Source organism: Amblyomma americanum, chromosome 9 (genome assembly GCF_052857255.1).
Source record: "Amblyomma americanum isolate KBUSLIRL-KWMA chromosome 9, ASM5285725v1, whole genome shotgun sequence".
NCBI classification, from domain to species: domain Eukaryota; kingdom Metazoa; phylum Arthropoda; class Arachnida; order Ixodida; family Ixodidae; genus Amblyomma; species Amblyomma americanum.
In genome coordinates this window covers 44,024,477-44,036,606 of record NC_135505.1, presented here as the reverse complement: position 1 = coordinate 44,036,606, position 12,130 = coordinate 44,024,477, and positions in this window count along the sequence as shown.

Sequence of the window (12,130 nt, the reverse complement as noted above, 5' to 3'; positions counted from 1 at the left end):
GAGTTTCTCCAACACGGAGTTTCTCGAACACGGAGTTACTCCAGCACGGAGGTTCTCCAACACGGAGTTTCTCCAACACGGAGTCTCTCCGACAGGGAGTTTCTCCGACACGGAGTTTCTTCGACACGAAGTTTCTCCGACACGGAGTGTCTTCAACACGGTGTTTCTACAAGACGGAGTTTCTCCAACAAGGAGTTTCTCCAACAAAGAATTTCTGCAACAAGGAGTTTCTCCAACACGGTCTTCCTCCAACACGGAGTTTCTCCAGCACGGAGTGTCCCCAACACAGAGTTTCCCCAACACGAAGTTTCTCCAACACGGAGTTTCCCCAACACGAAGTTTTTCCAACAAGGAGTTTCTCCAAAACATAGTTTCTCCAACACGGAGTTTCTCCAACACGAAAATTCTCCAACACGAAGTTTATCCAACACAGTTTCTCCAGCACGGAGTTTCTCCATCACGAAGTTTCTTCAAAACGGAGTTTCTCCAACACGAAGTTTCTCCAACACGGAGTTTCTACAACACGGATTTTCTACAACACGGAGTTTCTCCAACACAGAGTTTCTCCAACACTGAGTTTCTTCAACACGGAGTTTCTCCAACACGGAGTTTCTCCCACACGAAGTTTCTCCAACACGGAGTTTCTAAAACACGGAGTTTCTATCTACAACACGGAGTTTCTACAACACAGTGTTTCTCCAACACGGAATTTCTCCAACACGGAGTTTCTCCAACACGGAGATTCTCCAACACGGAGTTTCTCCAACAAGGAGTTCCTCCAAAAAGGAGTTTCTCCAACACAGGGTTTCTCCAAACACGGAATTTCTCCAACACGGAATTTCTCCAACACGGAGTTTCCCCAACACGAAGTTTCCGAAATACGAAGTTTCTCCAACACGGAGTTTCCCCAACACGGAGTTTCTCTAACACGGAGTTTCTCCAACAGGGAGGTTCTCCAACAGGGAGTTGCTCCAACACGGAGTTTCTACAAAACGGAGTTTCTCCAACACGGAGTTTCTCCAACACGGAGTTTATCCAACACGGTGTTTCTCCAACAAGAAGTTTCTTCAACACGAAGTTTTTACAACACGAAGTTTCTACAACACGCAGTTTCTCCAAAACAGAGTTTCTCCAACATGGAGTTTCTCCAACACAGAGTTTCTATAACACGGAGATTTTCCAACACGGAGTTTATCCAACACGAAGTTTCTCCAACACAGTTTCTCCAGCACGGAGTTTCTCCAACACGAAGTGTCTTCAAAACGGAATTTCTCTAACACGAAATTTTTTCAACACGGAGTTTCTAGAACACGGTGTTTCTCCAACACGGAGTTTCTCCAACACGGAGTTTTTTCAACACGGAGTTTCTAGAACACTGTGTTTCTCCAACACGGAGTTTCTCCAACACGGAGTTTCACTAAGAAAGACTTTCTGCAACAAGAAGTTTCTCCAACACGAAGTTTCTCTGACACGCAGTTTCTCCAATACGGAGTTTCCCCAACACGCAGTTTCTCCAACACGAAGTTTCTCCAACACGGAGTTTCCCCAACACGAAGTTTCTCCAACACGAAATTTCTCCAAAACAGAGTTTCTCCAACACGGAGTTTCTCCAACTCGGAGTTTCTCCAAGACAGAGTTTCTCCAATACGGAGATTCTCCAACACGGAGTTTCTCCAATAAGGCGTTTCTGCAACGCGGAGCTTCTCCAGCACGGAGTTTCTCAAACACGGAGTTTCTCCAACGCGGAGTTTCTCCAACACGGAGTTTCTCCAGCATGGAGTTTCTCCAACACGGAGTTTGTCCAACACGAAGTTTCTCCAACACGGAGTTTCTACAACACTGAGTTTCTTCAATTCGGAGTTTCCCCAACAAGGAGTTTCATCAACACGGAGTTTCTCCAACACGGAGTTTCTACAACACGGATTTTCTACAACATGGAGTTTCTCCAACACGGAGTTTCTCCAACACGGAGTTTCCCCAACACGAAATTTCCGAAATACGAAGTTTCTCCAACACGGAGTTTCCCCAACACGGAGTTTCTATAACACGGAGTTTCTCCAACAGGGAGTTTCTCCAACACGGAGTTTATACAAAAAGGTTTTTCTCCAACAAGGAGTTTCTTCAAAACGGAGTTTCTCCAACACGAAGTTTCTACAACACGGAGTTTCTACAACACGGATTTTCTACAACACGGAGTTTCTCCAACACAGAGTTTCTCCAACACTGAGGTTCTTCAACACGGAGTTTCTCCAACACGGAGTTTCTCCCACACGAAGTTTCTCCAACACGCAGTTTCTAAAACACGGAGTTTCTATCTACAACACTGAGTTTCTACAACACAGTGTTTCTCCAACACGGAATTTCTCCAACACGGAGTTTCTCCAACACGGAGATTCTCCAACACGGAGTTTCTCCAACAAGGAGTTCCTCCAAAAAGGAGTTTCTCCAACACAGGGTTTCTCCAACACGGAATTTCTCCAACACGGAGTTTCTCCAACACGGAGTTTCCCCAACACGAAGTTTCCGAAATACGAAGTTTCTCCAACACGGAGTTTCCCCAACACGGAGTTTCTCTAACAGGGAGTTTCTCCAATAGGGAGGTTCTCCGACAGGGAGTTGCTCCAACACGGAGTTTCTACAAAACGGAGTTTCTCCAACACGGAGTTTCTCCAACACGGAGTTTATCCAACACGGTGTTTTTCCAACAAGAAGTATCTTCAACACGAAGTTTTTACAACACGAAGTTTCTACAACACGCAGTTTCTCCAACACAGAGTTTCTATAACACGGAGATTCTCCAACACGGAGTTTATCCAACACGAAGTTTCTCCAACACAGTTTCTCCAGCACGGAGTTTCTACAACACGAAGTTTCTTCAAAAGGGAGTTTCTCCAACACGGAATTTCCCCAATACGAAGTTTCTCCAACACGGAGTTTACCCAACACGGAGTTCTCCAACACGGAGTTTCTCCAACACGAAGTTTCTGCAAAACGGAGTTTCTCCTACACGGAGTTGCTCCAACGTAGAGTTTCTACAACACGGAGTTTCTAAAACACGGAGTATCCCCAACACGGAGTTTCTCCAACACGTATTTTTTCCAACACAGAGTTTCTAATACACGGAGTTTCTCCAACAAGGAGTTTCTCCAACAAGGAGTTTCACCAACACGGAGTTTCACCAAAACGGAGTTTCTCCAACACGGAATTTCTCCAACACGGAGTTTCTCCGACACGGACTTTTTCCAACACGGAGTTTCTCCCACACGAAGTTTCTCCAACACGGAGTTTCTAAAACACGGAGTTTCTATCTACAACACGGAGTTTCTACAACACAGTGTTTCTCCAACACGGAATTTCTCCAACACGGAGTTTCTCCAATACGGAGATTCTCCAACACGGAGTTTCTCCAATAAGGCGTTTCTGCAACGCGGAGCTTCTCCAGCACGGAGTTTCTCAAACACGGAGTTTCTCCAACGCGGAGTTTCTCCAACACGGAGTTTCTCCAGCATGGAGTTTCTCCAACACGGAGTTTCTCCAACACGAAGTTTCTCCAACACGGAGCTTCTACAACACTGAGTTTCTTCAACTCGGAGTTTCCCCAACAAGGAGTTTCATCAACACGAAGTTTCTCCAACACGGAGTTTCTCCAACACGAAGTTTCTCCGACAAGGAGTTTCTCCAAAACGATGTTTCTCCGACACGGAGTTTCTCCGACACGGAGTTTCTCCAACACGGAGTTTATCCAACACGGAGTTTAACCAAAACGGATTTCTCCAACACGGAGTTTCTGCAACACGCAGTTTCTCCAACACGGAGTTTCTACAACACGGAGTTTCTCCAACACAGAGTTTCTACAACACCGTGTTTCTACAACACGGAGTTTCTAGAACGCGGAGTTTCTCCAACACGGAGTTTCTCCAACACAGACTTTCTCCTACACGGAGTTTCTCCAACACGGAGTTTCTCCAACAAGGAGTTCCTCCAACAAGGAGTTTCTCGAACACGGAGTTTCTCCAACACGGAGTATCTCCAACACGGAATTTCTCCAACACGGAGTTTCTCCAACAAGGAGTTTCTCCAACAAAGAGATTCTTCAACAAGGAGTTTCTCCAACAAGGAGTTTCTCCAGCACGTAGTTTCCCCAACACGAAGTTTCTCCAACACGGAGTTTATCCAACACGGAGTTTAACCAAAACGGATTTCTCCAACACGGAGTTTCTGCAACACGGAGTTTCTCCAACACGGAGTTTCTACAACACGGAGTTTCTCCAACACGAAGTTTCTCCAACACAGAGTTTCTACAACACCGTGTTTCTACAACACGGAGTTTCTAGAACGCGGAGTTTCACCAACACGGAGTTTCTCCAACACAGACTTTCTCCTACACGGAGTTTCTCCAACACGGAGTTTCTCCAACAAGGAGTTCCTCCAACAAGGAGTTTCTCCAACAAGGAGTTTCTCCAGCACGTAGTTTCCCCAACACAGAGTTTCTCCAACACGGAGTTTCTCCGACACGGAGTTTCTCCAACACGGAGTTTCTCCAACAAGGAGTTTCTCCAACACGGAGTTTCCCCAACACGAAGTTTCTCCAACACGGAGTTTCCCCAACACGGAGTTTTTCCAACAAGGAGTTTCTCCAAAACGGAGTTTCTCCAACACGGAGTTTCTCCAACACGGAAATTCTCCAACACGACGTTTCTCCAACACGGAGTTTCTCCAACACGGATATTCCCCAACACGGAGTTTCTCCAACAAGGAGTTTCTCCTACATGGAGTTTCTCCAACACAGAATTTCCCCAACACGGAGTTTCTCCAACAAGAAATATCTCCAACAAAGAGTTTCTCCGACAAGGAGTTTCTCCAACACAAAGTTTCTCCAACACCGAGTTTCTCCGACACGGAGTTTCCCCAACACGGAGTTTCTCCAACACAGAGTTTCTCCATTACGGAGTTTCTACAACACCGAGTTTCCCCAACACAGAGTTTCTCCAACACGAATTTTCTCCAATATGGAGTTTCTCCAACACGGAGTATCTCCAACAAGGAGTTTCACCAACAAGAAGTTTCTCAAACCCGGAGTTTCTCCGACACGGATTTTTTCCAACACGGAGTTTCTACAACACGGATTTTCTACAACGTGGTGTTTCTCCAACACAGAGTTTCTCCAACACTAAGTTTCTTCAACACGGAGTTTCTCCAACACGGAGTTTCTCCCACACGAAGTTTCTCCAACACGGAGTTTCCCAAACACGGAGTTTTTCCAACAAGGAGTTTCTCCAAAACGGAGTATGTCCAACACGGAAATTCTCCAACACGAAGTTCTCCAAAACAGAATTTCTCCAACACGGATTTTCCCCAACACGGAGTTTCTCCAACAAGGAGTTTCACCTACATGGAGTTTCTCCAACACGGAATTTCTCCAACACGGAGTTTCTCCAACAAAGAATTTCTCCAACAAAGAGTTTCTCCGACAAGGAGTTTCTCCAACACAAAGATTCTCGAACACCGAGTTTCTCCGACATGGAGTTTCCGAAACACGGAGTTTCTCCAACACGGAGTTTCCCCAACACGGAGTTTCTCCAACACAGAGTTTCTCTATTACGGAGTTTCTACAACACGGAGTTTCCCCAACACAGTTTCTCCAACACAAATTTTCTCCAACACGGAGTTTCTCCAACACGGAGTATCTCCAACAAGGAGTTTCACCAACAAGAAGTTTCACCAACGCGGAGTTTCTCCGACAGGGAGTTTCTCCAACACGGAGTTTGTACAACACGGATTTTCTACAACACGCAGTTTCTCCAACACAGAGTTTCTCCAACACTGATTTTCTTCAACACGGAGTTTCTCCAACACGGAGTTTCTATCTACAACACTGATTTTCTTCAACACGGAGTTTCTCCAACACGGAGATTCTCAGACACGGAGTTTCTCCAACAAGGAGTTCCTCCAACACGGAGTTTCTCCAACACGGAGTTTCTACAACACGGATTTTCTACAACATGGAGTTTCTCCAACACGGAGTTTCTCCAACACGGAGTTTCCCCAACACGAAATTTCCGGAATACGAAGTTTCTCCAACGCGGAGTTTCCCCAACACGGAGTTTCTATAACACGGAGTTTCTCCAACAGAGAGTTTCTCCAACAGGGAGTTGCTCCAAAACGGAGTTTCTCCAAAACGGAGTTTCTCCAACACGGAGTTTCCACAGCATGGAGTTTCTCCAACACGAAGTTTCTCCAACACGGAGTTTATCCAACACGGTGTTTCTCCAACAAGGAGTTTCTTCAAAACGGAGTTTCTCCAACACGAAGTTTCTACAACACGGAGTTTCTACAACACGGATTTTCTACAACACGGAGTTTCTCCAACACAGAGTTTCTCCAACACTGAGGTTCTTCAACACGGAGTTTCTCCAACACGGAGTTTCTCCCACACGAAGTTTCTCCAACACGCAGTTTCTAAAACACGGAGTTTCTATCTACAACACTGAGTTTCTACAACACAGTGTTTCTCCAACACGGAATTTCTCCAACACGGAGTTTCTCCAACACGAAGATTCTCCAACACGGAGTTTCTCCAACAAGGAGTTCCTCCAAAAAGGAGTTTCTCCAACACAGGGTTTCTCCAACACGGAATTTCTCCAACACGGAGTTTCTCCAACACGGAGTTTCCCCAACACGAAGTTTCCGAAATACGAAGTTTCTCCAACACGGAGTTTCCCCAACACGGAGTTTCTCTAACACGGAGTTTCTCCAACAGGGAGGTTCTCCGACAGGGAGTTGCTCCAACACGGAGTTTCTACAAAACGAAGTTTCTCCAACACGGAGTTTCTCCAACACGGAGTTTATCCAACACGGTGTTTTTCCAACAAGAAGTTTCTTCAACACGAAGTTTTTACAACACGAAGTTTCTACAACACGCAGTTTCTCCAACACAGAGTTTCTATAACACGGAGATTCTCCAACACGGAGTTTATCCAACACGAAGTTTCTCCAACACAGTTTCTCCAGCACGGAGTTTCTACAACACGAAGTTTCTTCAAAAGGGAGTTTCTCCAACACGGAATTTCCCCAATACGAAGTTTCTCCAACACGGAGTTTCCCCAACACGGAGTTCTCCAACACGGAGTTTCTCCAACACGAAGTTTCTGCAAAACGGAGTTTCTCCTACACGGAGTTGCTCCAACGTAGAGTTTCTACAACACGGAGTTTCTAAAACACGGAGTATCCCCAACACGGAGTTTCTCCAACACGTATTTTTTCCAACACAGAGTTTCTAATACACGGAGTTTCTCCAACAAGGAGTTTCTCCAACAAGGAGTTTCACCAACACGGAGTTTCACCAAAACGGAGTTTCTCCAACACGGAATTTCTCCAACACGGAGTTTCTCCGACACGGACTTTTTCCAACACGGAGTTTCTCCGACACGGAATTTCTCCAACACGGAGTTTCTCCAACACGGAGTTTCTCGAACACGGAGTTACTCCAGCACGGAGGTTCTCCAACACGGAGTTTCTCCAACACGGAGTCTCTCCGACAGGGAGTTTCTCCGACACGGAGTTTCTTCGACACGAAGTTTCTCCGACACGGAGTGTCTTCAACACGGTGTTTCTACAAGACGGAGTTTCTCCAACAAGGAGTTTCTCCAACAAAGGATTTCTGCAACAAGGAGTTTCTCCAACACGGTCTTCCTCCAACACGGAGTTTCTCCAACACGGAGTTTCTCCAACACGGAGTGTCCCCAACACGGAGTTTCCCCAACACGAAGTTTCTCCAACACGGAGTTTCCCCAACACGAAGTTTTTCCAACAAGGAGTTTCTCCAAAACATAGTTTCTCCAACACGGAGTTTCTCCAACACGAAAATTCTCCAACACGAAGTTTATCCAACACAGTTTCTCCAGCACGGAGTTTCTCCATCACGAAGTTTCTTCAAAACGGAGTTTCTCCAACCCGAAGTTTCTCCAACACGGAGTTTCTACAACACGGATTTTCTACAACACGGAGTTTCTCCAACACAGAGTTTCTCCATCACTGAGTTTCTTCAACACGGAGTTTCTCCAACACGGAGTTTCTCCCACACGAAGTTTCTCCAACACGGAGTTTCTAAAACACGGAGTTTCTATCTACAACACGGAGTTTCTACAACACAGTGTTTCTCCAACACGGAATTTCTCCAACACGGAGTTTCTCCAACACGGAGATTCTCCAACACGGAGTTTATCCAACAAGGAGTTCCTCCAAAAAGGAGTTTCTCCAACACAGGGTTTCTCCAAACACGGAATTTCTCCAACACGGAATTTCTCCAACACGGAGTTTCCCCAACACGAAGTTTCCGAAATACGAAGTTTCTCCAACACGGAGTTTCCCCAACACGGAGTTTCTCTAACACGGAGTTTCTCCAACAGGGAGGTTCTCCAGCAGGGAGTTGCTCCAACACGGAGTTTCTACAAAACGGAGTTTCTCCAACACGGAGTTTCTCCAACACGGAGTTTATCCAACACGGTGTTTCTCCAACAAGAAGTTTCTTCAACACGAAGTTTTTACAACACGAAGTTTCTACAACACGCAGTTTCTCCAACACAGAGTTTCTCCAACATGGAGTTTCTCCAACACAGAGTTTCTATAACACGGAGATTTTCCAACACGGAGTTTATCCAACACGAAGTTTCTCCAACACAGTTTCTCCAGCACGGAGTTTCTCCAACACGAAGTGTCTTCAAAACGGAGTTTCTCTAACACGAAATTTTTTCAACACGGAGTTTCTAGAACACGGTGTTTCTCCAACACGGAGTTTCTCCAACACGGAGTTTTTTCAACACGGAGTTTCTAGAACACTGTGTTTCTCCAACACGGAGTTTCTCCAACACGGAGTTTCACTAAGAAAGACTTTCTGCAACAAGAAGTTTCTCCAACACGAAGTTTCTCTGACACGCAGTTTCTCCAATACGGAGTTTCCCCAACACGCAGTTTCTCCAACACAAAGTTTCTCCAACACGGAGTTTCCCCAACACGAAGTTTCTCCAACACGAAATTTCTCCAAAACGGAGTTTCTCCAACACGGAGTTTCTCCAATAAGGCGTTTCTGCAACGCGGAGCTTCTCCAGCACGGAGTTTCTCAAACACGGAGTTTCTCCAACGCGGAGTTTCTCCAACACGGAGTTTCTCCAGCATGGAGTTTCTCCAACACGGAGTTTCTCCAACACGAAGTTTCTCCAACACGGAGTTTCTACAACACTGAGTTTCTTCAATTCGGAGTTTCCCCAACAAGGAGTTTCATCAGCACGAAGTTTCTCCAACACGAAGTTTCTCCGACAAGGAGTTTCTCCAAAACGATGTTTCTCCGACACGGAGTTTCTCCGACACGGAGTTTCTCCAACACGGAGTTTATCCAACACGGAGTTTAACCAAAACGGATTTCTCCAACACGGAGTTTCTGCAACACGCAGTTTCTCCAACACGGAGTTTCTACAACACGGAGTTTCTCCATCACGAAGTTTCTCCAACACAGAGTTTCTACAACACCGTGTTTCTACAACACGGAGTTTCTAGAACGCGGAGTTTCTCCAACACGGAGTTTCTCCAACACAGACTTTCTCCTACACGGAGTTTCTCCAACACGGAGTTTCTCCAACAAGGAGTTCCTCCAACAAGGAGTTTCTCGAACACGGAGTTTCTCCAACACGGAGTATCTCCAACACGGAATTTCTCCAACACGGAGTTTCTCCAACAAGGAGTTTCTCCAACAAAGAGATTCTTCAACAAGGAGTTTCTCCAACAAGGAGTTTCTCCAGCACGTAGTTTCCCCAACACGAAGTTTCTCCAACACGGAGTTTCTCCAACACGGAGTTTCTCCGACACGGAGTTTCTCCAACACGGAGTTTCTCCAACAAGGAGTTTCTCCAACACGGAGTTTCCCCAACACGAAGTTTCTCCAACACGGAATTTCCCCAACACGGAGTTTTTCCAACAAGGATTTTCCCCAACACGGAGTTTCTCCAACAAGGAGTTTCTCCTACATGGAGTTTCTCCAACACAGAATTTCCCCAACATGGAGTTTCTCCAACAAGAAATATCTCCAACAAAGAGTTTCTCCGACAAGGAGTTTCTCCAACACAAAGTTTCTCAAACACCGAGTTTCTCCGACACGGAGTTTCCCCAACACGGAGTTTCTCCAACACAGAGTTTCTCCATTACGGAGTTTCTACAACACCGAGTTTCCCCAACACAGAGTTTCTCCACCACGAATTTTCTCCAATACGGAGTTTCTCCAACACGGAGTATCTCCAACAAGGAGTTTCACCAACAAGAAGTTTCTCAAACCCAGAGTTTCTCCGACACAGATTTTCTCCAACACGGAGTTTCTACAACACGGATTTCCTACAACATGGTGTTTCTCCAACACAGAGTTTCTCCAACACTGAGTTTCTTCAACACGGAGTTTCTCCAACACGGAGTTTCTCCCATACGAAGTTTCTCCAACACGGAGTTTCCCAAACACGGAGTTTTTCCAACAAGGAGTTTCTCCAAAACGGAGTATGTCCAACACGGAGTTTCTCCAACACGGAAATTCTCCAACACGAAGTTCTCCAAAACAGAATTTCTCCAACACGGATTTTCCCCAACACGGAGTTTCTCCAACAAGGAGTTTCTCCTACATGGAGTTTCTCCAACACGGAATTTCTCCAACACGGAGTTTCTCCAACAAAGAATTTCTCCAACAAAGAGTTTCTCCGACAAGGAGTTTCTCCAACACAAAGTTTCTCGAACACCGAGTTTCTCCGACATGGAGTTTCCGAAACACGGAGTTTCTCCAACACGGAGTTTCCCCAACACGGAGTTTCTCCAACACAGAGTTTCTCTATTACGGAGTTTCTACAACACGGAGTTTCCCCAACACAGTTTCTCCAACACGAATTTTCTCCAACACGGAGTTTCTCCAACACGGAGTATCTCCAACAAGGAGTTTCACCAACAAGAAGTTTCTCCAACGCGGAGTTTCTCCGACACGGAGTTTCTCCAACACGGAGTTTCTACAACACGGAGTTTCTACAACACGGATTTTCTACAACACGCAGTTTCTCCAACACAGAGTTTCTCCAACACTGATTTTCTTCAACACGGAGTTTCTCCAACACGGAGTTTCTATCTACAACACGGAGTTTCTACAACACAGTGTTTCTCCAACACGGAGTTTCTCCAACACGGAGTTTCTCCAACACGGAGATTCTCAGACACGGAGTTTCTCCAACAAGGAGTTCCTCCAACACGGAGTTTCTCCAACACGGAGTTTCTACAACACGGATTTTCTACAACATGGAGTTTCTCCAACACGGAGTTTCTCCAACACGGAGTTTCTCCAACACGGAGTTTCCCCAACACGAAGTTTCCGAAATACGAAGTTTCTCCAACACGGAGTTTCCCCAACACGGAGTTTCTATAACACGGAGTTTCTCCAACAGGGAGTTTCTCCAACAGGGAGTTTCTCGAACAGGGAGTTGCTCCAACACGGAGTTTCTCCAACAAGGAGTTTCATCAACACGAAGTTTCTCCAACACGGAGTTTCTCCAACACGAAGTTTCTCCGACAAGGAGTTTCTCCAAAACGATGTTTCTCCGACACGGAGTTTCTCAGACACGGAGTTTCTCCAACACGGAGTTTATCCAACACGGAGTTTCTCCAACACGGAGTTTCTACAACACGGAGTTTCTCCAACACGAAGTTTCTCCAACACAGAGTTTCTACAACACCGCGTTTCTACAACACGGAGTTTCTAGAACACGGAGTTTCTCCAACACGGAGTTTCCCAAACACGGAGTTTTTCCAACAAGGAGTTTCTCCAAAACGGAGTATGTCCAACACGGAGTTTCTCCAACACGGAAATTCTCCAACACGAAGTTCTCCAAAACAGAATTTCTCCAACACGGATTTTCTCCAACACGGAGTTTCTCCAACAAGGAGTTTCTCCTACATGGAGTTTCTCCAACACGGAATTTCTCCAACACGGAGTTTCTCCAACAAAGAATTTCTCCAACAAAGAGTTTCTCCGACAAGGAGTTTCTCCAACACAAAGTTTCTCGAACACCGAGTTTCTCCGACATGGAGTTTCCGAAACACAGAGTTTCTCCAA